General features: G+C 37.5%; 1 long non-coding RNA gene across 1 annotated transcript; it reads left to right on the top strand.

The window, feature by feature from the left end:
- The first annotated feature begins 17,458 nt into the window (after window positions 1–17,458).
- On the top strand, window positions 17,459–23,845 carry LOC130254478 (uncharacterized). Its single transcript, XR_008840747.1, has 3 exons — window positions 17,459–17,526; window positions 19,545–19,619; window positions 22,625–23,845. It is a non-coding gene; the product is annotated as an uncharacterized LOC130254478 (long non-coding RNA).
- Window positions 23,846–26,585: the final 2,740 nt, after the last annotated feature.

Below are 26,585 nucleotides of genomic sequence, written 5' to 3'. Positions count from 1 at the left end.
TTATTCTCTCAAGCAAACTTTTACTGTTTCATCTATCCCAGTTGCCCTTGCTATTGTTCTCCTCCCCTTTGTATTGCTGTCCTTATGTGTCTTATGACCTTATTACTGTGCAACTCTTAACCTTTTCTTTTGGCAACCATTTTCAGGAAAGACCTGAAGTTACTGAGATGACCAGCAATGAGCTAAATGTCTTAACTCTCATTACTGACAGCTGGTGTCTGAACCTTGGGATTTTTAAGGTAAAAATGAGGAGCAGTCCATACAGTAAAAAAAGTCTAATGCTAAATGACAATGTGTTATCCTGTAGAGACCAGGACAGTGATTTACTGCAGGGATCACTGTTACTCAGGGATTTATTCAAGGTTTTGAATTATAGCCTGGAAGATAATATGCTTAATTCAGCTCACAGGTGTAGAGTACAGGCAGCCAGGGAATTATGTGGCTAGGCTGGGATGAAGGTATACCAAAGTCTGATAATGTCAGTGCAGCTGAATGAAAATATGGAGATTGAGAGGAGATAGAGTGCAAGATAAGTAGGAAGAAAATACAAAGAAAATAAAAACACAGAAAACACTTTTTCTCTGAAATGTACCCTCATAGAATTTCCTACAAGTGCTACATTTAGTGCTGGGTTCCACATTCATACTGGGAAGTGGTGAGAGTGCAGGCAGAACTTGTGGCAAAGCACATGCCTATAGTGCAACACAGACATCATGTCACCATGCAGACTTACTTACATAAAACCATTCTGCCAAGCTAGGCTGGCAATTAATAAAGGTGAACCAACATCAGCATGGCTCCCAGTTTGGCACAGCATCCTGAGTGACCTTTGCAGATGGTGCCAAAACCCAAGATTAGTAGCTAAACAACTTAAATTTTCAAGGCAGGTTTCTACTCCTTGCAATCCTATGTGAGTTTCAAGATGGGCATACATGCTTGGGTATGTGTTTATTAGAAAAGTGAAAAGTGAAGAAAAGTTATAAAAAGTCCAGAGTCTGGGCAAGTAACAGAAGCTGAGTCTAGGGAAAACAGCATCTCTTCAGTTGAAACCTATAAGAACAGTAATTCCAGTAATTTTGTGGGTAATGAGGCTTTTTCTTCTTGCACTGTTGTCATGGTTGCATGCTTACACATTCATTAGTTTGTCCTTTGCTAAAAATCACTGATAAAAACCAGAAAATGTTCTCACATCTCCAAAAGGCCTTGAGTCTTTCTCAACTTGATCCCTCCCCCAACAAAAAAAAAAATTTCCTAAGCTAACCTTGAAGACACTGAAGTCTATTAAGATGTAAATGGGGGAAAAATAATATTCTCTTATTATGATATTACCCACTTTAATATTCTCATGTTGTTCTCTAACAAGTGAACAATTTTGTTTCAGTAGCTGGTTCATTTGACCTAAGAAAAGCTAGAAAAGTCTTTTTGGCAACTATTGCTTGGGCATCTTGCCAAGTCCATCTGCAGCAGCAAAGTTGCTACATGAAACTATGTTATTTATTTTGCTTAATTTTAAAGTTTGTTTTCTTTAGTATTTTTTTCCCATGCCTACACTACCACATGACCCTCTGTTGTTCCAGGACAATGAAGATCCCCCTCTGAAAGCAATTCAGCACTTTTCAGTCCAGCACAGCAGAGATCTACAACAGTCCCAAGCAAGACATTGGTAATTACATGGAATCTAATACAGAAGATCAAAAACTGTGCTATAATCAGGGATCTTTAAAGAACCCAGGAAGACAGAGTAAAACACAGATGAAGGAACGAGGCAGTTTTCAGTGGGAAAAGAAGCTGTAGAATAAAGTAAAAAGCAGAGGGAAGGAAGTGTGAAGGCTTTGAAGTTGAGCCACAACTCAGCTAACACTCTGATTTATATACATGATCTCTCTTATTCTTTCCCACAATAAATCACTATTGCATGAGAGGCTTTGGTATCTAATGGCTGCACAGGAGGAATTCTTATGTCATTTTTCTCTTGTGCTGGGTAAGCCTCCCTTCTAATTCCCCTTCCATTCTCCCAGAACTCGGAATACTTATGCAAGGTTTGTAGACACAAAATAGGTTAAATAAATCTGTTCAGAAGATCTCTACAGTGTAATATCATTCTGAGTATTACCTCCAGACTATGTTTCCTACCTTATTTGCTGAATCAGATCCTTAACTAGTGTGAAACTGGCATATTGCAATTGTATTTTCAGGTCTTGTTTATCATCTCAATATAAAATGCATAGCCTAATATTTATTTTGATTGTAGGGATGTATGTGAGAAAAATAAATATACATTTAAAAACTTGAAGTCTTACACAAATGTTTCATGTTTAGAGATGATAAGAATCTACTGCACTCGTTGAGATCACTGTAAATTTCTCCACTCTGCCAAAAATCAGGAAGTCAGAGTAGAGTTAATTCAGTAAATAAATTCCCAGTCTCAAGAAAGAATTGCTGTAGTTCAAAACTGAAGCCTGAGGTACACATAAATATTCTAGTGTCTTACTGTTATATTCAAAGTGTTTGATTTTTCTAAGTCTTATGTATCACCTGTTACAATTATTCACTCTCTGTAGTGGGTAAGTTTATTTACCTGAGAAGTACTGTGAGACATGATGAGGCAACCATAAACTATTTAAAGCCCATGTTATTTTGAAGAATTTGGGTGAGATTGTGGAGAAAATTGTAACAGTACCAAAAGTTAAAGCTCATTGAGGTGACAGTCACAGCATCTCTGCTTTTTGTGTGGGGTATCCATATTGCTTAAAAGGCCATTGTGGTGGTTTGGCTGAAATAAGGCTAAATATCTTTATAGTAGCTGGCATAGGGCTGTGTTTGGATTTGTACTGAAAACAGGTTGTCAACTTGGGGATGTTTTTGTTATTGCTGAGCAGGGCTTAGACAGAGTCAAGGCCTTTTTCTTCACTGGTGAGCAGGCTGGGGGGGTCAAGGAGCTGGGAGACAGCACAGCTGGGACAGCTGACCAAAGCAATATCCCTTATAATAGAATGATGTGCTCAGCAAGACAGGTGGGTGGAAAGCTTGGTGGACACTACTCAGGACTTGGCTAGGCATGTGTTTGTTTGTAAGAAACTTTTCATTTTATAGCTTGTATTTCTTTGGTTTTATTTTTATCTCTCTCTGTTGTATTTCCTCTTTTCCTTATTATCTTTGATATTGTTGATTTTAAGTTATTAAACTGTATTTATCTTGGCCCACAAATATTCTCATCCCATCCCAATGAGGGGGGAGTGAGGAGTTGTGTGGTGCTCAATAACCAGCTGAGTTTAAGCCATGTTCAGTAGGAAACTCAGCTTGTGTCATCTAAACTGTCCCAGCAAGATGATGGAAATGCATAGGAGCCACTAGACATTAGACAATGAAATTCTAAATCAATAAATTTTTCAGGCTGTCAGGCAAGGATAGAAACAAGACAACATTGCCTAATGTTAGAAAAATAGCCTAAGAAAGCAATATTTCATTAATCAAAAATTTACAATATCCTTGTCATTGTCAGTCTGTTGGATGTTAAAAAACTGGAACGTCTACTTGCACAAAAAAACCCAATTTGCTTGTGACAGAAAAAACAATGGGAAAAGGTGGTTTCACTTACATCCTCAAGTGTAAATGCCTTCACTTACAATTGAAATAACTTATATTTTATTGTTATTATGAAATAATAATTTGAATCTCATTATTATTATTATGGAGAAACTTTTTTTTAACCTGAGCAAGTGAGATTCCCAAAGGCAGCAGAGATTTATCATTTTCTATTTCTTCTCTAAGTGTAGAACAGTACAAGAAAAAAAAGAAAGCACAGCTCAACATTTATAAATATTTGTATTATTTATATATTCATTTATAATGTGTAAATATACACATTATACATTTATATGCACATGTACATGAAGCCTATGCACATTTAGATACACATGTACATGAAGCCAGCCAATATCACTACACTTGTGCTACTGCTATGGAATGGTACAACCATTTCTGACAATGGAGATTTCAAATCCTTCCAAAGTCTGGAACAGAAATGCCTGTACTTAATTTTGCTTCTAAATTTTTCCTCCAGTTTTATGTCTTTCACAAGAGTGTCTGAATATTTGGTACCACCTTGTGTGTTCCACCATACAGGCTCTTAGTGTAAGTACAGGTGTGACAAGTACAGGCATCAACAGCAGCCACAGTGAGCACACACAGAGACATTGGTGACCTCCCCAGGTGCACCCCAGGAGGGAACACAGACTGCACTTTTCCCCTCTCTGTGTCACTTACACAGACAGGAGCCTTCTGCTCTGCTGTCACCTATCTCAGTAAAAACCCTGCCATTCCTTTTCCAGTGCTGCTTGTAGCTGCAGGCAGCACTCACGAGGAAACAAAGAACTTGTGTCAGTTAACTTCTCTTAACTTAATACAAGGATTGCTATAGATTATGTCCAAGCCCTGTTTAAACCAAAAAAAGCCCCAAATCTGCTCTACTGAAGAAATGATCCTAGCTTGTAGTAGCTCTTGCTAAGTGTACATAAAAGGTTAGTCCAGAATCACAATATCATTTCTTTTGTAGGTAGAGAGGGTAATCATATCCTGCTCCTGTTCACTAGAGATGCTTTCCCTTTGGTCCCAGAATGCAGAGACCATGTATTTTAATGCATTAAAACAGTGAAAATTCAGTAAAAAAATCATCCCATTATTGCAATGTAAGTTAGGTGAATCTGCTGAATCGTGGTAAATCATTACGTATTCTTATCTCAAAAATCTGGAAAAAACTTGATCATTTTTTAATCTGAACTTTAAAGGAATGTTTTCTTTTATTTTGCCTTAGGAGCCATGAACATTTATTCATATGTTTAATTCCTTAATATGTAATCACATTAAGAATGCACAATTTACTAAAAATGTGCATGTACATACTGTGAGTAGTATCTCAAAAATGCTGTACACCTAACCAGCACTCATGCTCATTCAGGTCTGTGCATGACTTGATCATAATTCTCAATAAACTTACTAAGCTTTGGTGCAGCTGACAAAAATAAAGAGAAAGGTTGTTTTTGCAGAGACAGTTCAGCTCTGTGACACCAGAGCTAGTTTTAGTACCCTGGATCAACCACAGAGCTTCCCACAGAGTTTCCATTTGACTTCAGGCGAGATTATTCACCTACCCTGTGATTCAGTTCCCCAGGCACAAAATAAAGACATTTTCTTATCTCACTGGGGTGTTATAATGACAAAACTGAATAACTGTGATGTGCTCACATGCTAGAGCAGACAGCCACGGAAGTACTTAGACCGACAGTAAGACATACAACCCAAAAGTTTAACTCAAATTATCTGATACATTCTAAGGGCTCTTATCTTTAAAGAGAAGCCTTTCCATAAGCAAACCAAATGATCTAGTCTCAGGCTAACTAGGCTAAGTGGGATCTTTCTTCTTTCCTTTGAACAGGTTTCAAAGTAAAACAAGATAAGCAGAAGCTCCTTAGAGGACCTCTCTTCACAGAGAGCTGGGATGTGACAAGAAGAGCAAAGCATCTCTAATTTCAGGAGCAAAAGCTTTAGTTTGGTAGGGTGAAATGTAGTGTTTACATCCACAATAGATAAAAGAAAGAAATTCCCCAGTCCTCACGGGATGTGCCACAGGGAGTTCTTTTCCCTTTGTTTTCTCCTTTGTTTTAAGTGCAGACAGATGCCAATCAATGAAATATGTATGCTGCAGGAATTTAGAGAAGACTTTCCATACAGTACTGAAATATACACCTCTGCTTTCTCTTAATAGATGGATCTGTTTATGTCTAGTTTATAGCTGCTAAATAAATAAATCATCTTGAAAACTAGTTTTTATAAATTGATTAGTGCTAAAAGTATACTGCTACTAAGCTTTTACAGGAGAGTTTTGGCTGGAAATTGATACTTAATCTAATTTAAATGCCTGTCATGGTTGGTTTGCTTTTTGGTGTTTTTAACAAAATAATGACAATACTGAAGTGTGAAAACACATCTCTATAAAAAGTACTCTCAAAAATCAGGATTTCTATCATGTTCTTCAATATAACTTACATTTTGTTCAATCGTAGCCCCATCCTACTCTCCACAAAATAATGTATGGCTTAACATTTGTGTATGCACAATTTCTTTAGAGACAGACAAACTATTTTCTCAGTAAATTTTTCTAATCTGAGAATGACTGAGAACAGATCATTCTTTCCTAAAGCAAGGCACTTTAGAAAGAGTTTTAATGCTTTGTTCTCAGTATTTAATACTTGATACTGAAGCAGTTCTCCAACACAAGCAATATTATATACGCTGTCTTCACTATGGTGACACACACTAATTGTATGTCTGCTCAAACTCCTGTCTCAGTCAGTTAATCATTTTTGCATCATGGTTCTCTGGAGAGACTTATGGCACCTGCCAGTAGTCCTCTCAATAAAAGTAGACTAATAGCCATGAGTGCTCTTGCACACACTGAAGAAAAGCAGCGGTATCTTAATGGGTCAGACACATTTATATGTTTTTCCACAAGTTCGTGTCCCACCCATACCAGCCATGAATCAACCTCATCACCTGACATATTTACTGTTCTGCAGGTAATAAAAGATTGGTAAGTCATCCCACTATTGCCACTTGGGTGCATCTGAAGCATGTCATTTGAGGTCACAGACCTATTATCCCAGCACAATAGCATGAAGCAGATCACCCTGGTGTAGATGTGTTATTAAGCCAAGAAGAAATTTCAGCAAGGGCCAATACCATCTAATACAGCTTTTTGTTGTTGATAAGTTGTTTGACATCTTTCAATCTTTGGCTTGAGTCTCTATGTCTGTGCAAAACTTCCAAAAATTAAGATAGTGGCTCTAAAATAGAACATAATATCAACAAAACTAACGCCATTTATGGAAATTAAGTGCCTAACCCTGACATACAAAAATGGGACCATTAGTCTAGATCAGGAGTAAAATTTTGCCGAGAATTTACCAAGGAAGTTGTGGCACTTCACAGTTTGCAAGGAAGAGCATGGCATGCAGTATTTGGCTGGTCTAACAATGAGAAAGTTAAACATCAATGTGGTTCAAAAGATCTCAGTAAAATAGTTCTCTGACTTAGCTTGTATCATTAAGCAACACATTGAATAACATAAATCTCTTCCTTTGCCTGTCACTGAACCCTCAGATATCCACATAGAAGGGTAACAAAACCACAAGGAAACCCCAAACAATATTTATTGCAACTGAAAACCTCTTAATTTAATCTCCTAGAATGATTGTACTCCCTAGGAAAAAGTGATGAAAGGTTCTTTCCACTCGTTCTGGTTATCCTAAAAAAAAAAAAAAAAAAAAAAAAAAAAAACCAAAAAAAAAAAACAAACCTCTAATCAACACCATAGGTTTTCAGATAAATGAAATACAGACATTTCTTCTAAAATATTTAAATTTAGAGTACAACAGGGAGCTTGATCCCAGCTATCTAATTCTTTTAAATCTCTGGGGGAAAGCCGTAGTGTCTATTAAAACCCACTAAATTAATTTAAATGTAAGACTCCTGTAAATTAATTGCCCTTTTGAGACATTTCCTGCTCTGCCACACTGAGTTCAACCACCTCAGACTGAACCTTCTGCTAAACCTCCTGTGAAAGTGGCTGCTGGTAGTGAAGGGGCTGATCCAGAGGGGGAAATCAGCATCACCCAAACTGACTGAGCCTAACGAAACATGATGCCACAATCTCTGGAGCTACTTTCCTGAGACTGACAAGGTAATGTCCTGAGCTCCTCCTCCTTCCCTCGCCCCCTAATTTGGGTGGGCAGTGCATGTACAAGTTATCCAGCCCCATCCTTTGGGTTTGGTGGCAGCCCTGCACCCACCATTGTTGGAGGGAAGGGTGCAGGACACAGACTGCAAGATTGTTACCCAGATGTTCCGAGCCACCCACTGAAAGGCATCAATGGGCTATAAATTCGTGAGGGGAGAGAAAGATTTGCAAAAGAATTGAAGGCAGCCATAGGGAGAAGCTGGAATAAAAGGAGCTCTGCTGGTGGTAGGGTACTGGTAGATGGACAGGCTGGGGGCTTTCCTGTTGCAATCTGCTCCCTGCTAGCCATGAATTTTAACCACTTGTACACAGAGTGATTGCTTTCCTTGTTTGGGCTTCTATTGACACAGCCACATAGTCAGACAAAGGTCAGAATTACCGAAATACCATAAATTGCCTACGCACAACCTTTGAAAAAAGGAAGCATCTGGCTTATCAACATGGGGGTTTTTCCTTGTGCAACCACATTGGGGATTTTTCTTTACTTTTTTCTTTAAATTCCATGCAGTGTTAACTTTCATGGGTGATTATATTCTTCCTTTTATGTAAAGAATGTGCTCTACTATTTTTTGTATTTGCTTTAAGTACTAATTACAAAGAAAGAGACAACTAATCCTAGACAATTTAGGAAACAAACCTAAAGTCCTGATTTCACCCTTTTCTTCATTTTTTTTTTTTGACTACTGAGTAATAACATTTTTCTACTAAAGTTTAATCTGTAGGTTCACAAATGCAAGAAAGAACAAGTATTTTTATTTTGTCTCCAACACATCACAGCTATGCTGTACCAGTGAGAGCCATGTGTATGTACATACCAGCAGAGTTTGGACCAGCAGGACTTGGATATCTCCCTTCTCCAGGGCCTCAGCTCCTCATGCTACCTAAACTGCCCCCAGTGCAGCCCAGTTTCTCAACTGGATTATGTTAAACAGAACCACTAATTGTTCTGTGATTTCCTGCCATGTTTATTGGCAGAGAAGATCACCACTGTCCTTTTCCTTTGGAGCTGCTTGAAAAAAGTGAGGTGAGCTCCTGAGGTTATAGCCAAAGCAGGAATAGCCACACCTGACTCAGATTTTCCTCAGAGGAATTTATCAAATAAGGACTGAGGCTTTTACTCTAATGCATAACTTTTTTGCATATCTTATTGCAGAAAATAATTTCAAAGGAATTTGCCACCAGGTTTATCTTCCAGGGTTTTTTGTGCAAGTGATGAACCTTAGGTTTTAGCCTTTAACTCAAGAATCTTAAAAATTATCTGCAACTAAATTCAAGAAAAATCAGCATGATAGTAAAGCTTAAGAATGTTCCATTATCCGAACTAAAATTTTAAATACAGTACAATATATATTAAAGGAAATCATACTGAGAGACAAACCCCTCCTGGTATAATGTTCTCCAGATGATCAATAAAAGCAGTGTATTTTATCACAGAAGTTTGACCAGCATAGTTGCAGAGGAGGCTGGTGCAGTTCATTATAAAAGCCCTTTGGGGACAGACAGCCCTGTTTCTAAACAGTGTTATTTATCATCAGAAAAGCAAAAACCTATTATGAATCATGGTGTCTGACATTAGGGCCTAAGCATATGCACAAGACAGAAATACCTTAGGACACCTGACATTGAACTAAGGAAGTGCATATTAGAGGTATTTGTTTAATTTAGACAAAGAACACAGATTGTTCACTTCATATGAGGTCTCACCCTGAAGCAGCCACCCAAGACTACATGTTTGCATGTCAGACAACAAATGTCACATAAACAACCAGAGCCCTGTGGCCATAATACTTATAATATGATCAGAAGGTTCATAACCAAGATGAACACAACAAAAGATCCAGGTTGTACTGGATGAATACAGGCTCTTTGGATTTCACAGAGCATCAAGTTAGCTGATATTCTCAGTTAGGAAAGCACAGTCAGTACTGGACATGAAAGGTTTACTTCCCTTTTTCAGGGCTTAAAAACTTTCAGATGTCACCAATTATAAACAAAGAGACAAACACACAAACCACTAGACTGGATCTTGAGGATGAGTAATTTATATTATTTGTAATCTTCAAGCCCAGGGTACTATGATTGTGCTTGATGTTTCCTATCCCATTATGTGTCTTCTACAAGAAAACCCAGTGGCTGGTTTATTTTTAAAGCCTGCATTATGCATTTAGGGTAAGATTTTTAAGGACAAGACATTTTGAAGTACATCACATCTGACTCAAATTAACAATGAATTTCTCTGTGGTCTTACTGGATGAAAAGGAAGTCTTGGGTGAACCTGTTCTCTTTAATCACAGTGAAATAATACTCTTTGATTTTCAGTGCATGTCATTCACAGTTATTTATAGGACAATGCTGGAAGTCAAAACAGTCATCAAGGGTTAGGAGATATTAGAATTAACATCATACTTTTTCATTAATGGGCTTAAATGAACAAGTAAAGAAATACTCCAGTGATTAAGGCTATTAGAAAACTAGTCACTCATATCAGCCACCAAACACGAGTCTCAAATTTCCATTAAAAAAGTATTTTCTGTCTTAATGAATGATTATTTGGTCACAATATGATTTTCTGAAAACAGCTAAATTATGATGCATCACTAAGTACTGATGGCTCAAAAATTTAATTGCCTGTGTCAGATTCTCTTCTTAAAAATCAGGCACTAGAATCCAAGCAGCTAAAACTCTTAGTTCTACAAATATATCTAGTTTTAAGCAACATTATAGTCTTTTAAAAGCCCATTGCCATCTGCTCTGTCAAAGTAATAAATGAAGAAGTTGGATTTACATGTGGCACTCTGTTAAATGAAGTAAAGTTCAGAGCAGACTTTTGCTTCCCAGCAGATGGGGATCTCCCAGCAGGGATGGAAGTCAACAAAGAGGGTAGCAGGGGGTTTCCATAAATTCATGTGATCCCTGGGCAGAACTAAATGGATTAAATAACAAGGACTCTAGGAGTTAAGCTGTATCTTGTTATACTAAGATGTCTCTGCATATTAGGTACACAACAGTTATTCATCCTTTCTTGATAAAGTAGAAAAAACATACTATGTTTTTTTCTTTGAATTTTGAGCTTGTTTTTCCTTGTGTCTTCTTGTGGAACTGCAGAGCATGAGGCAAACTATAAATGTCTTCACCACAATAAGAAGATATTCAGAAGTCTACAGTAACATAGAGAAAGGCAAAAAGAATCTGTGGATATCATTCAAGAGTTTCACTCTAGTATCCTAAAACTGCTACCATTCATTGTTTATTAACACTTGGATCACAAGATTTATTGTTTGAGGTTTTTTAAAAGGATTTTTAATATTATTTGTCTTTTGTGACTGCAAAAGTGGACAAATTTGCTAAAATTTCCCTTTTTTTGCAGACTTCTATTTATCACCCAGATTCATCACATTTGAGGAGTTAGCAGTCAATAACATCTAGGAATGAACATATTAATGGGAAAGTGATTGAGTGAGTACAATATGTATCTTCAAAGTTGTTTGCATGTGTGGTGGGCAAAGAAATCAGCATTGAGTTTAGGTTTTTATTTTAGGGCCTTTGAACTTGAACAAGAAATTGAATAGCCAGTATTATAATACATCACAGTGAACAGATATGTTTGCCTTTGAATAGTCTTTCATATTTGCTTTTGACAGCATATTCCAAAATTAGTCTCCTGAATTTTTTATGCTTTGTCTGACATGGTTTCTGACATTCCTAGAACAAGCACCTACTCTGGAGTAAGGATTTTAAACTTGAGTTGTTTGTTTGTTTGTTTAAATTTACTTTGGCTGAAATCATGCCATTATTTGCATCAGTGATCAAGATGACTGCTTCCTGTATTATTATTGGTAAGGCTGTTAGTTTTTTCACTATTTCATGGCATTGTGTTTTCAGTAGACAAAACCAAAATTTGCCTTCTTATGGTTTCAATAAGCTGTATGAACTGATTGCTTGCAGTGCAGCCTATTTGAGATGCTGTATTTCACTTAATTCCAACTCAGACAAACACAAGTGCTTGCTCCTGTAGTAAAAGGAACAGATATTTGTTTAGTCTGAATGGTATTTTAATCAAGAAAAATTATTTTAAATTATACTTGATGTTTATAGAGAGAGGTGTTTAATTTTAGGCACAATAAGATATATGCCCATCTATACCAATATATATCCACATAGGAATTTTGGATGGTTTTAATTAAATAAATGACTACAAGGCCTGTATCACCTGATTGCCTGACTGCTGAATAATTGTTTCTTCACTTAGGAAGGATGATTGATTTAGAAAAATAGAATAATTAATATGACTGTTGCAAATCTTAAAATATTATTGTTTACAGTCTTTTCTGTTTAACCATGTTTTGTACTTCATCTGACACTAAACCTCATGAAGGATAATCCCTTTCCCAAGGAGGCAATGCATTTCCAAAAGTCCTCTGTTAAAGTGACAAGCTAGTAATTGTACCCATCAGCCCTCTCTTCCCATATTGCCAACTCTCAGCATGTGAAATAAGTTTAGGGAGAGGATCTCTTTGTCAAAATGCATTCATTCCAATCTCAACCAAAATTCTGGCACACATTTATTTTCATGTCTCCTCTAAAAAGCATATAGCAATTTCAACAGCTGTTAGCTTTGACCTGACTGGATTTGGGTCTTCTGAGAAGAAAAATAAAAGCCCAACAGAAAAGTGTAATGTGATAGAAATAGGCTGCCCAGTCTCTTCAGCAGTAGAAGGACCAATTTCCTACTGCAGAAACATTGTAGATATTCCATTCCCAAACAAATGATGGGCTATTGCTGGTTGATTTTCCAGTGAGCATCTACAGACAAGGTAATGGTGAGACAGGGGAGGTATCAGGCTGCAAGCTTCAAGCCTCTCACACATTTTTGTTTTCATACTCAGCTGAGCTGAGTCTTTATGCCTTTATAGCTGGTTTGTTAGTGTTAGCCTAGTTATGAGTGGATGGGATAGTTCAGACATAGAAATATTCTTTCTGCTCCTATTTTGTTTGCAATATGTGTATTTCAAAGAAGATTTTTGAAAACATTAACCTTTTTTAAGAAAATTGCAGCAATAGAGACGAGTCTTTCATTTGCTGCCCCTGAATTAAGCATCCAGCTCCTATTGTTTTCAAAAATGAAGGATCATGTTCATGACATGTTTACAAGACAATACAAAGGGAAAGCAGAAAACATAACCAAAGTATAAATATCTCTACTCAGCTATCTATACATAAAACTAAATACTTTTAAAGCAGTCTGTTCCTATTCCAAGAAATACATAAATGGTCCTGTTAACTTCTGAATACTCTGTCACATTGAAAGGGAAGAGGGGAAAAAAAAGCAACAGAAAGTTAGAGAACACTTGAAAACTGTGATTTTGTGATTCTGTGATTGTATGGTTCTAGAGAAGGGAATATCACAGGAAGGTTGAATCCTGAAGCAATTTTGTGGAAGGTTCCTTGTGTGGACTTCAGAGAGCACAGGGCTGTCTCAGAGCATCTCTATCACATATCTATCAGAGATTCAGAGCTGCAGGTCTTCACAGGAACCACAGGTGCAAGCTCCCATAGCACCATAATTTCTGCATGCACTTAAGGGGACACATATACTGAGGTCTCTCCAGTTACTTCTTCAAATGACTTCCTAGTCTGATTGTATTTTGTAGCAATGCCCTGCTTTAATTAGTCTTAAAAGCCCATGCTCAGATATCATGTAGTATTGCTCACTGACATGGACTAGCTAAAAGCACCCACCAATTTGTCAAATCCTTGGGAGTGCCTGTGGCTGCCAAAAGTGCCAGCAAGCTTAGTTTGTGTCTGAGTGTCATGGCATTTACCTCCTCAGTCACCCTTCTGACTTTTGTAGTTTCTTGGCCCTCATCAAATATCTTCTAAAAGTGTATTACAGCTGGGGAAAAGGGCTGCCATGGGTTACAGCTGATAGTCCTGGTATTTTTATGCTGCAATGGAAAAAAATGCTACCCTGTCATTTTCCCACTGAAATAGTCATTGGTATCATAAAGGTGCTTCCAGAACTTCTGCAGTAATTTAGACTCATTTTTTCCCCAAAAAAAAAACCAAACTAATATTTTGCTAGAAAATGATTGAATATCAATGGTACAGTCTAAGTAATTTTATTCAGAAAATAAGACATTTAAATTTTAGCACTTCTTTTTCTGGAAGAGCCCCATCTTCAGGAAAAGACAGTTTTGTTTATATTTCCACCAAGTAATTTTTAAGTGCCTTAGGTTAGACTCACACATGGATTCAGGCAATGGTGAGACATGTAGGTCACATTTACTAAACACCTTGCTTTTTATTAAGCCCCACTGCCCTGAGTCAAATTAAATTAGGTATCTTATAGAGAAGTCATGAGCAGCACACACCTTCAAAAGAGCCTCCAGAAAAAGCTTAGTCATGAGGCTACAGGTTACTCTGAGGAGACAGAGTTTGGCCATTAAGCCAGTCCTTTACAGGTCAGGCATCATCAAAGCCTAGGTAAATACACACAGACAGGGGCAGAGCTCTAAGAAACGTATCAGACAGACGCCTCCTTGGTCCCTCAAGCACCAAGGAATAGTGTTAGACCTCCACACTGGTCCAAAAGGTCTATGATCTGTCCTAGTCTTTTGACAGAATTAACCTTAAATTGCTCCAAATGCCAATTGTTGCTTGAAGAGAGGTGAGCTGTTCAAACTTATCTAAATATTTCCATTCTAAGGAGGAAGTGTGCTGTTTCTATAGTATTGCCAGCTCAGAGATTGAAACAGCAAAATAAAAACATCCCTACATTTGAAAGAAGCAGCTACTCAACCATTTCTTTGGTAATTTAATTATACCTTATGATTTCCCTAGGGCCAAGTTTCCCTTTACATAGTACACATGCAACTAAAACTATTTTGCTGACAAATGCTATATGCAGAGTGACACAGCTGTAAAACAAAGGAGTGAATTTGATTGTAAATGAGATCTTCATAGAAGACTTTTTACTTTTTAGCTGGCAGATTCCATTGCTTTGACGCAGTAAGAATCTGTAAAACACATTTCAGATGTAACCTACATTATGGTGTCAGGGTAGAAGAAACATATCTCATCCAAAAGTGTGCAAAAAATTAAAACAACATTTTCCCTTAGCTGGCTACTTATGAACAAGATGCTGAAAAGTAGAATTATCACTTCTTGGGAGAAGCTATTTTTAAATTAGTTTTTAAATCCATGGTGAAATAAAAGCTAGTTTTACTGTTCCAAAAGATAAATTTCATTTAGGAAAATAAAACCCATATTTTTCTTTTATTTTGAAGTGCTCCTAAGCTCCTTTCTGAAGCCATAAAGTACATACTTTAACTTTTTTAAACATGAATTATCAGTAAAATTTATTTCACTCCCTACATTGCAGATCAAGGATGTAATTGATTCAACTGTCCTATGTGCATTCATTAATTTTCATCCAAATATTGTTATTTATAGTTAATCTGAATTTTCACATGCATGATGAAATAGAAGAAAAACATATAAATATTTTCTTTAGCTGAGGTAAGCCTTTCATCATGAACTTTCCACTCAGCATGGGTGACCAGAACCTAGGAAATGTGATTGTTTCATCAACATTGACCCAAAATATCCATTTACACAGATGCAAGTTCAGGACAAATCTAGTGAAGACTGTGAGCATATTCTGGATTTTCAGCAGTCTAAATGACAGTAGAAGTATATCCCTGGCTGCCTCTGACAGTGTTTCACTTAAGTGTTATTTAAAACAAATTTCCAGTGCAATAAAGCCTCTCCCCTCTGCAAACGTAAATTATATTTAATATGCCTGGGAACAAGCGAGGCTGCCAAAGTCTGAGGCAAGCCAGCCTTTATGACTTCAGTCCGTTCTCAGCCCTTGATTACAATTTGATTTCCTTTGGCATCAAAAGACAAACTATTTTAGTGAACAATGTTCTTCCTTTACCACGAGTGAGCTCCAGTTTCTTGGCAGAGGGCCTATTTACTGGCAGACAACATGTCCAACCTCCCAGCAACAGCAGACCTGTGGACTTTGATTTAAAGCAGCACAAAGTAAGAAAAACAGAACAGAATGTATATTGCTCACTTGAGAGGCTTATTGTTTAACCAGCCTACTTATCATTAGCCTGTGCTCCAATCCTCAACACTTTCCTTTGTGTACTTTATGTCAGACATATGGCCACGTTGGGATGCTGACAGCAGTTTTAGCACTGCTGCACTATACATACCACTTGTAATTTGTTCTGTCTTATAGTTGGGGCTTTCTTCAAGGAAGAAAGTGAATTTTAAATGCTGCTGTTAATATCTGTAACCGTCTGACAAGATATAAAAGTGATGTGCTTGGAATGATGGCAGCGTTCATTCATCTGCATTGAGAGACTTGTGGATGTTAAAGCATTTAAAATGGAGCATCTATTATGTGAAGAAATTAAACCCACAAAAGCTGCTGAGTTCAGAAAGACAAAATAAAGCATTCCCATGCTCTTAACTCCCTGCCCCCCCACCATGTCAAAAGAAAAAAAAAAAAAAAAAAAAAAAAAAAAAAAAAAAAAAAAAAAAAAAAAAGGAAGAAACACATTTCAAAGAGAGACAAATTCCACCCAGGCTTTTTGTTTACCTCCACCTTTGGGTAACCATATATCTCCCTCAGGATTGTGATCATCACTATCTGAGCTCCAAGGATGCTTTTTTGCCTCTTTTTCTGTTTGTTTGTTTCTTTTACTTAAGTACCTTAAACCTGATACAGTGATCAGGAGGGCAGAGCTGGTGGGATTCCACTCGGGTCCAGGCAGGAGCTTTTCTGCCTGCCAAGGAGCACCAGGATTTCCCTGCTCTTGCCCCCTAGTCTTCCCTGGGGCCAAGGTTCTTCCTGAAAAGATTAGAATCATCTTTGATTTCAGATGAATTCTACACCTTACAAGACCTTAACAGCTCTGTTGTAGAATAAGAAGCTTCCAATAATTATGTTCTTATATTAGAAAACATTATTTCTATGGGGGAAAAAAAAAAAAATTGAGGAAATGCCCTGGTAAAGAGATGGTTTTGTTTTAAAAATTCTGATAGAAAATATTGATAATCTCGGAACTGTATTTAATTTCTAAAGTTTTTTAGTTAAAAGCAGAATAACAAAAAAAATTACAGGTCTGAATCAGAGCACAATATTTCAATGATTTTTAGGTAGAGCATATCCATCTATCTCCAAATATTTGGTAAAGTCTTCAATCAAATTTGGAATTAATAATAAAATAAAATACAATCTCAGCATTTGCCAAGGAGTAGACATTAAAAGTTTAATCAGCCTCACTCTAGACCAAAATAGAGCTGAACAGAAAAATGGGAGATAGATATAAATACATAATGTAACCTACCTCACTACGATAGCAGAGGCACTAAAGTGAAAGAGAAATTAACATTGTATAATTGTAATAGCAGGTAAAACAATCAAAATAATAACCTTTTTACATATCTCATTGAAAAATTAAAAAGCACCTTAGAGAAGGCAGAGTGGAAGGGGGACAGGATGTGTGTGATCCATTATTGATAGCAAAAATGAAATTACATAAGATTATTAAGGTCTTGAGCATTCTGTTATTGTCATGACGAATGAAGAATAAGGTCGAGCAAAAAAAGGTCTCCTGTGCTCTCTGAAGATTGTCACAAGTAATAAAAGGAAAGTGCAGCTGGGTGTGCATTCTGAGAACATGCTCATTGTGAGACTGCTGGAGTAGAACAAGAAGGTAGGATGGAAAAAAATAATGTTATGATATCTCAGCTGGAAAATTCATGTAAATATTTAAGGGAAAATATTAGGGGGAAAAAAAAACAGCCCTGCAGTGATTTTTAAACCTTTAAAAGATATACTGAGGGGGAAAAAAGGAGAACTGTAGAGTAATTTAAAAATAGTGAAGAATTATTACTGTGCAGGTTTTAGGATAAATTTCACAGAAGTGTAATTTATTTTATATGGAATCTTACTGAGCTCACCCCAAAGCTAGATTTGATTTGCTGGCATAACTCTTAGAAATCTCTGGATTGCTTCTTGGTTCTGGCAAACAGGAATAATCAGAGAATTGCTACACTGCAGCTATATTCTCTTTTCCCTTAAACATGCAGATAGTCAGATAGCTCAAAAACTAGCTAAGCAGGACTATGCACAATTTTACAGAGTAATAATGAAAATCAGTGCTGATGCTCCTGTCACACTGACATGATCCATGTGAAGCACAGGGTTGAAGTTCCTCTGCAGTGAGACAGATTGTCAGCCATGAATTTACTCTAAGGGCATTTTTGTCTAGTTTTCTGTCAGTGAGAAGCCACAGGAAGACAGAGAAACCATCAAGTAGATGCTTTCTTAGGTCACTCACCTGTGCTTTAAGAGACTTGAATCTAATCTCTCTTTTAGCTTCAGAGAGGCAGTAATCTGAACTCACTCTAGAGAGACTACTCTCAGCAGTTTGTCACTGAATATTATGTTATTGGTCCAAGTAATTTTCCCAGTTAGAGGAATTTGTTCTGCTCATCATTAGACCACAAATGGAAGGAGCTGCTGTCCCCAGCTCCTAAGACACATCCCCGAGACACTGGTGCAAGTCTCATCTCCAACAACTGCTCCAACAATTGCTCCATCAATTCCATGAAATAAAAATCCAAGAGCCTAATGGCTGGAGCTCTCACAACATTCAGTCTGAAGTCAAAGAAAGGACTTGGATACAGCTTGTTACTGCTGAACATGCCACTGCCAAGGACAAAAACCAAGAATCAACAGAGGAAGAGTATACTTTGTGTATTTTATGCATCACATTCACAGGAGACATAAGTAGATGAATGGTACACTGGAGTAGACATATTTTAGAGGATGGGAAGCTTTTGTTTCAATCAGGAAACCTGCTGTGGGATGGTCAGCAGTCCCAGTGGCTACCTGAGGCACCATCCAAGCTGTGTGCATCTTAGACACTCAAATGGTGACAAGGAATTAAAGCTCAGTTAAGATCAATGAAGATGAGGATGATATTGAAGGTGTCTGTCATGGGTAGATTCCTCACATCTTTGAGACTCTGGATGGCAACTGTTCCTTCACATACAGAAGTGCAGAACTCAAAACCTGAGATGTTTGGACAAGGACAATGAGAGCTAAAAATGAATTAGCTCAGTATTCTACTTTTCATCCTCCCTATCTCACTGGTCTTCGTCACCCTTAAAAATTCTCTTTTTTTCTCAAGCTTCCAATGAACATTCACATTCTAAGCAGAGAAGAAAATTATGCTACCACCACCATTTTAAAACTTCAAATACAAGAGCCAAATTTATCACTGATGTGATCTCATTAGCTTAATGAGATTACACCAGGGATGTATTTGTCCCAAGGACTATATTAAATGAACAGTAATATATGTTTTTTGTAAAATCCTGTAATATACTTTCATTAACTTTGTTCCCCATACCACATATTTAACCTCTCTTCCTCCCTTTCCACTCATTGTCAGTGTAAATGCAGCTCATCACCCAGGTAAAATTAAGCACATTAACTATATGAAGGAGTTAGTATGCTGAATTTATTTATTCATCTTTTCTCCCACCCTCTTAATGAACTGATTTCAACTCCATGAAGCAAAAAGAAAATATTGCTTTTCCTCATAATGAAAAGGTTTTTTTAAAAATTAGGTACCAGGTGCATTTTTTAATTTTTTTTTTTTTTTTTTTTTTTTTTTACATTGTCTCTTCCTCTCCATCTCCTTCAAACTGGCAAAAATCCCAGCGACTGTTTTGCTGCATCATGTATGAAATGTTTCACTTCATTGCAATACCAAGGCTGCAATCCTTCTTTCAAACTGTGAGTATTAATATGTATTTCATCCTCTGGCTTTCCTGAGCCAAAGCAAATGAACTGTGGCCTCATTGAAATGATACGGTCTCTTGACCCTTTGTGCAGTTTAAAATGATGTAACCTGAACCATTTTAATCTGGAGGCTGGAACAAGTCAAAAGCTGTAATGAGTTCAGGACACCTCAAGACATTAGAAGAGCTATCTTGCCATAAAAGATGCATCTTTTGCATATAGAAGCTGTAATATCATAAATCTGAATGACACAGACATAAAAAATCTGCCCACTATTAGATTTTTTTCTCACTCTTCCCAGTGATGACTTCAGAGACCAGATCTTACACAAGGGGTATAATAATTGATAGTAAAAGCCACACCAGAGTTAAATGCCTGTCAACGTTTCAAACCAAATAAACATAATGGGGAGGGTTTAAACCAAAGTGGACTACAAAAAGCTTGGGGGAAATGCTGCCTTTCAGTGAGCTGAGTTTCTTACAGATTTTGAGAATAATATACTTGTCCCTGCAGCCCACTCTGAGATGCCACTTCTGAAAATAACCTTCAGATGTGTTTTGAGTTCCTTCCCATTTCCATTGTGATCACCTCCGGATATCTCAGAGACAAACTTTGACTCTGCCGAGGTCAGGGAAAAATTAATGCAAGGAAACTTCATATGTTATTTGGGGTTTCTGAAGACCTCTAAACACTATAAAATGGGAGGAATCCAGTCTTACAAGTGGGAAATCTTAAGGATAATGGTCCCAGTCTGGAAAGCAATTAAAAAGGCACAAAAACTCTGTCCCAAGTGTCAAATCCAAAGGATCATCCTATCTTTTTTAATAGTTTAAGAAACACCTTCTGTTCATATTATGCAGTGGTGAGTTCATTCTCTGTTCTCATCTTGAGAGCTAGCAATCTAATGGCAAAGGAAAAAAGGCAAATTAAGCAAGGCAGAATGAATTCAGACTGCAAAGCATCCAGCAGAGCTGAACCTAACAAGCTTGAATTAAATAATTAGAATACCAAGGAAAAATAACAAACCTTCAGAGAGCAAAGGGTGTTCTTGGTCACTGATTGCTATTTAAATTGGTTTGGCCTCTAACGATTTAGAGATGGTAAAAATGCATAAATTTCCCCAAGCTTTATGTGCTTGGCCATGGTGACTGAAGAAGGGAAGTAGTCCAATTTACATAGTACATTTTTATAGACAGTTAAGCCTTTAAGTGGATTAATAAAGTTTGGTACTTTTAAAGACATAGGTTTTTATCAAATGACAGCATTCAAGTTAAAAATAAAATGGAAACAACATAAGCACAAACTGATTAGAAACATACAATACCCATTTACTTAGGTTAAGGTAAAAGAATCATTATAGTCAGATAATCAAAACATCTGCAAATGAAAAGCTTTCAAATTTCACCAAATTACATATCAAATAATTTTGGAAGTCCCATGGTACTGTTGAAATCCTTGAAGACTGGTGTATGCTGAAATAGCTTTCCAGCTTGGAGCTCCAGCTAAATCCCTGCTGATAACTATTTGCCCATTTTCCAAGTGCAGTGCCATTCAAGCTCTTCATTTTAACTCTCCACCCCAATATCTTTACATTAAATAATGGAAAAAAGTTTTGTGATATTGTTTGGCATCATAATGAGGAAGAGAGAGAAAAACATGACCGGCCTCAAACCAACAAAATTAAATCTGATCATTTGTTTGATCATCCAATGAAAGGTTTGTGGAGTTTTTTTGTTATATCTGGTTAAATCAGAAAAAAAAAGTATGACCTACTGTAATTCATTTTATAAGTTTATGATGAAATGAAAAATAAAATAAGTTGCGACTTGATTGGGTTTTTTTACGTAAAACATACTGAGTTCATTTCAAAAATCTCAAAGGTAATCTTTTTACCAAAAATTTATTGGAATTTAAAAAGCAAATATTTCAATTACATGACATCAAATGAAAATTCTATTGTTTTAGCAAAAAGCCACTTAACTAATGAGACAAAAATTTACAAGGTGGTACCCACAGCAATATTTTGCAACATTTTTCAACTTTGAAAAATGGAACTAAAGGTCTTTGCACTGCATTGGTAAACATTACATTTGGCCACCCCTGTCAGCAGATCAAAACTGTCATGGCATCCTTTTGGATATGAACTCCTGTGTAAATGCAAATTGCACTGGAAAATATTTCATCATGAATGTGAATCTTCAAAACACAGGGAAAGAAGTCTCAAAAAAAGAAACTATTCCAGAAAAATGCAAACCATAAGGTGTAGAATGGGCAAGGCCTTCCCCATCCCCCAGAATTTGACTTGAGAAACTGGCTTAGGGCACATACAGTGTCTTACTCCTTTTAAACAATTAAACATCACATCTATATAGAAACAGCAATATTATAGAGTTGGAATTAGTGATCAGTTTTGCTAGCAATAGCTCAATGAGGCCTTTGAAACGCAGTCATGTAACAAAGCTATTAATCAAAATAATGAATAGATGTACAAAGTTGGTGATTAACAGTATTTTAGAGGACCTAGTAGCAGGAATTTCAGTGTTAGTGTAGGCACTTGTCTAGCAAAATTAAAATCAGGCCAAGGTCACTGTTGCCTGCAGAGCAGGGCTGGTAATGGCCTTCAGGAAATCAGTGTAGTGGATTTGCCTTGGCACCTCTGGTTCCAGCATCCATGCTCCAGCTGTTTCCAGTTGTGCTCAGCGTGTACACAGTCAGGCTCCAACTTAGGACACCAAGCTCTGTTTCCTAGCTTGCATTTGGAAGGAGCTTGCAAAGGGTTAGCCAAATGTTAGTCAGGTGGTGTCAGCTTTGGTTGCATAAGTTGCTGTGAAAATCTGGGAATCCCTGAAAAAGTCAGGAAACTGCTTTGTGGGTGTTGCTTCAAAGGGCTGGGATGGACAGTGTCCTAGATTCTTTTTCCCAACAGCACCTAAATTTATCTCCATTGTTCTTTTTTTTTTTTTTTTTTTTTTTTTTTTTTTTTTTTTTTTTAATCTTAGTACTAAACCTGGATGCCAGCCAGCGAGGAACAACAATATCTTGACAGGGAGCCTCATGCATCCCACACGGGTCATCTACATTGTCTGGGCTCCGTGTGCATCAGAGATTACAACAGTGGAAAACAAAAGAATTACGCAACACAAAGGTCTTGATGAGAGTAAACAAGAGAAACGTGACTTACTGCTGAAGCACTTTCCTGCCTGTACTTGAAGCAGAGGGATAAGAGGAGGTCCACCCTTCAAATCTTCCCAGACAGTAACACACAAATACAAGAAATAAGCAACGGGAGTCTCATGTACTGTTGTCCGGAGTTTCTGTTTAGTCAGTACTTTCCTAGGGCAAAGATAAAGGACTAAATTGTATGCAATTTCATGAAAAGAAACATGCTTTTTTTTTTTTTGTTAAGTGATAACAATGATAAAGTCTTAGGTAAATTAAAAGCATGTGACTGAAGTCAAACCTGATTTATTCCAAAGGAAAATCAACCATACCCATGAGAGAGTTTGACTGAGAGTGAGGCTGTGGGACTGGTAAAATCCTGGTCTGTTCTGAAAGAGGTTGTTTGACCTCACACTAAATGGCATAGCAATGTGGCTAGCTGAAGTAGCTCAGAGCTTTGGCACAACTGCCCCTCTAAGCACCTGCTCTGTGAATGTTCAGCTTGCCAAGGCTCAGCAGGCTCCCCAGCCACAGCAACATGTGCCCAAGGCACCACTGCCATCACTTTAGCCCTGCCTTGGGCTCTGCATGTGCCAGCAGTGGACCATCCCTGCTTTGGAGGAAGGGGGTTGCAAAATTGGGTGTATTAAACTGGAAATTAGATTAATTTCTTCTCTCCAGCACACTGCTTCAGTAGGCACAAGTACATCTGCTCCATGTGGAAAGGAGAGACCCAGTCAGAAACCTGCTGAGGCTGGGGTTCAATGCATTAAAAAATTGATGGGGAGCTTACTGCCAAGAAGCTCTTGGAAAGATGCTGTCTAGTGACCTAGGATGTTGGGAAGCCTCAAGGCACAACAAATACTGAATTTTTGTTGCCTGCCCTTTTGCATGTATTGAGTATTTGGTAGAGTCAGTGTCTTGGGAGAAAGCTTGTGCCTGTCTATGAGCTGTGTTTTGAGATATCCTTGGAGGTAGTGCAAAATGTAAACAATCAGAGGTAGCTCAATAATAAGATTTAAGCAGAATTTAGGTATACCTGACAAAGATGTACTATTCTGAACAGACTTTTTCAGATCCTGCCTAATCCTTGAGCTACATAGATTCCTTTGGTAAATCCATGGACTTTTGTGGTAGTGCAGAACATACAGAGGTATCTCTGCCTTCGCAGTACTAAGTCAACAAATAAATTTTCTTACCTAAACCAGATCAGTATAAAAATAACAGATGCTTCTCTACCTATTTCAACATCCTGATCTGATAAGCATCCCCAGTCAGCATCAGGACCCACACCAAGTGTACAGCTTCCCTTTAATACAAAACATAATGATTCTAATATTCAGTCAGGATGTAGAAGAGAGAATTGAATGAATGCAAACCCACAACTATCATGTCCCACAGAGAATGCTGTGACCACTAGTACACAGATTGTTCAAAATAAGTGTAGCCTCAAATCAATGCTGTTGAAGCAGTGTCACTGTGCACCATAGTTAATTGTAGCAGGTCAAAAATGGTTATCCCACTTTATTTGGCACTTTTGAGGCTGCATTTGTGCTTTCCAGCTGGAGGCACCCCTCTGCAAGAAAGATTTTGAAAGACTGGAGCAAGTCCAGTGGATAGCTAGCAAGATAGTATGTGGCATATGAGGAGAAGCCAAAAGATTTGTGTTTAATCAGCCTTAAGAGGAAAAGGTGAAGAGGATATCTTACTGCTCTCTACAGCTGCCAAATATAAAGATACAGAGATAACAGTGCCATGCTCTTGCTGTAGGAAGAGTATTGAAGGTCTGATGCACTGATGGTGTGAGAAATGATGGTCACACGTTGGAAAGGGGAAATTCTCTTGAGACACAGAGGAGGGAAATGTACCATGGAGATGACTGGGCACCTGAGCAGGCTGCCCAGAAAGGCTGTGGAATCACTGCCTTTGGAGATACAAAAAAGTTTACAGGCCAAGTGTCCCAGAACCTGACCTAACAGCCTGCTTTGAGAAGGGGATGGGAGAGGATGACCTCAGGAATCTCTGGTTTGCATGAGAAGATCTGAATTATGTTCTCTAGAACCAAATGTCAACTTCTGTGCATGTATATACACACAGGTACATAGGGAGATATTGAAGCTCTGTTAAAAACAATAGTGCCAAACGAGCCACTCCTTTTTTAAATAGCATGTGTTCCTGTCTCCCAGACAGAGCTTGAATTATGGGCTGCAAACTGCAGATGAAGAGGAGCATCTCTAGAAACTGTAAATGAGAAGTCAGTGGGATTTCATGTATATCCCCTGCCTTCCAACTGGTTAGACTTAGTCAGAATTACACCCATTTTCTAACCCAGGTAGCTTCTTCCCTCTTTTCCAAGATGACGGTTTTTCTCCATTCCTTGGTACAAGATGCCTGTGTACCTCCTTCCCACTCCAGTCTTTGGGTGCCTTAATTGCAGTGTTCCCTATAACTCCTTCAATTTCCAGTGAACATACCAACAGTCTTGAAAATTTCTGCCTTTTGTGAACTAAATTCAGAAGCTTCCACTTATTATATGGTTGATTTCAAACACACTTTTACAAAAAGGTGTTTTAACCTCTGGATCTAGTAGATTCTACAGTACTTAAAATATCAAAGTGGACACTGCCTCATTGAGAGATGATTTGATCTTTACACATATCTGCCTTACTTGATAACTTGGCTTGCAGTCCACCCATAAGTGTGTATCATCTGTTATCTCCTGCCTTACAATGAGTTCTCTTGAGAAACTATGAATGAGAAAACGAATTTCTAGTTGTGTGCTTTCTTTTAAAGACCTCAACATAGGAGGTCATTGTTACAACCACGGGCCCCAGGTGCTATAGTTACATGATATTATTTCATTTTAAACATTGAAATTATAATAGGCTTTGTAAGAAAGAGGAAGGTGTAATTACCAAATTAAGCAGGAAGATGGTATGGTCAGTGAGGACAGAAGTGTAAGGGAATAGCTTCAAGAAAGGGAAAATATTTTTATATCTTACTAAATATAGGCATCAGCATTTCAATTTTTTATATGCTCATACAAATAAAATAGACTTCACCTATGCAAAAGCCTGAAAAGGATCTCAGCATGAAAATAATATTCTGTGCATGTTAAGCTCTTGTAAATAATTTTTAAAAAGATTTTCACTTTTGCTTCATGCAATTAATTATTGGAATAATGCTTCTCTTACCATTCCTACCATTCTCACAGAGTGTGGAGATCCTGAACTATATATCGCTCATGAATGAGTACTGAATTGACACTAGTGATCTAAGGAAGCAGAGGTGGATGTCTAAGAGATTTCATGCAGGCAGGAAATGCTGATATGTTACAGAACAAAATAAATTTCCCACTGTGATACGTAGGTTGATGTTTATTTCCAAACTATAGCAGAAGTCTCCGTCTTAATGTCGCTAATCATATTAGCTAAATATCACAGCAAGTAAAATGAGTTTTCAATAACACTGCTGAGTAATTTTCCAGCTAGTTTCATGCTTGGGATAATCTTATTTTTTTCTTTGTAAGTTTTGCATGGATATACTGGGGCAATTATCTCCAGGCATTTGGAAACTTAGCTAGCACAGCAGCTTGCCAGTCTGCCTTAGTGTGACCCACTGTGGTGTTTATGTTCTGCATGCCAGTTGTTATTAGCTCACATGTGCGTGGAATACCATTTTCCTCTTTATTGGTTTAACATAATAGTATGCCATGGGGAGTGTTTTACAGAGGGGACAGGATCTGAACACAGAGGTCTTTCTTCAAAGCAGGTATTCATTATCCATACAGGAAATTTTACT

This window comes from Oenanthe melanoleuca, chromosome 1 (assembly GCF_029582105.1).
Source record: "Oenanthe melanoleuca isolate GR-GAL-2019-014 chromosome 1, OMel1.0, whole genome shotgun sequence".
Lineage (NCBI taxonomy): Eukaryota > Metazoa > Chordata > Aves > Passeriformes > Muscicapidae > Oenanthe > Oenanthe melanoleuca.
The sequence above is the reverse complement of the archived record's forward strand: the minus strand, read 5'-3'. Positions and strand labels throughout refer to the sequence as shown.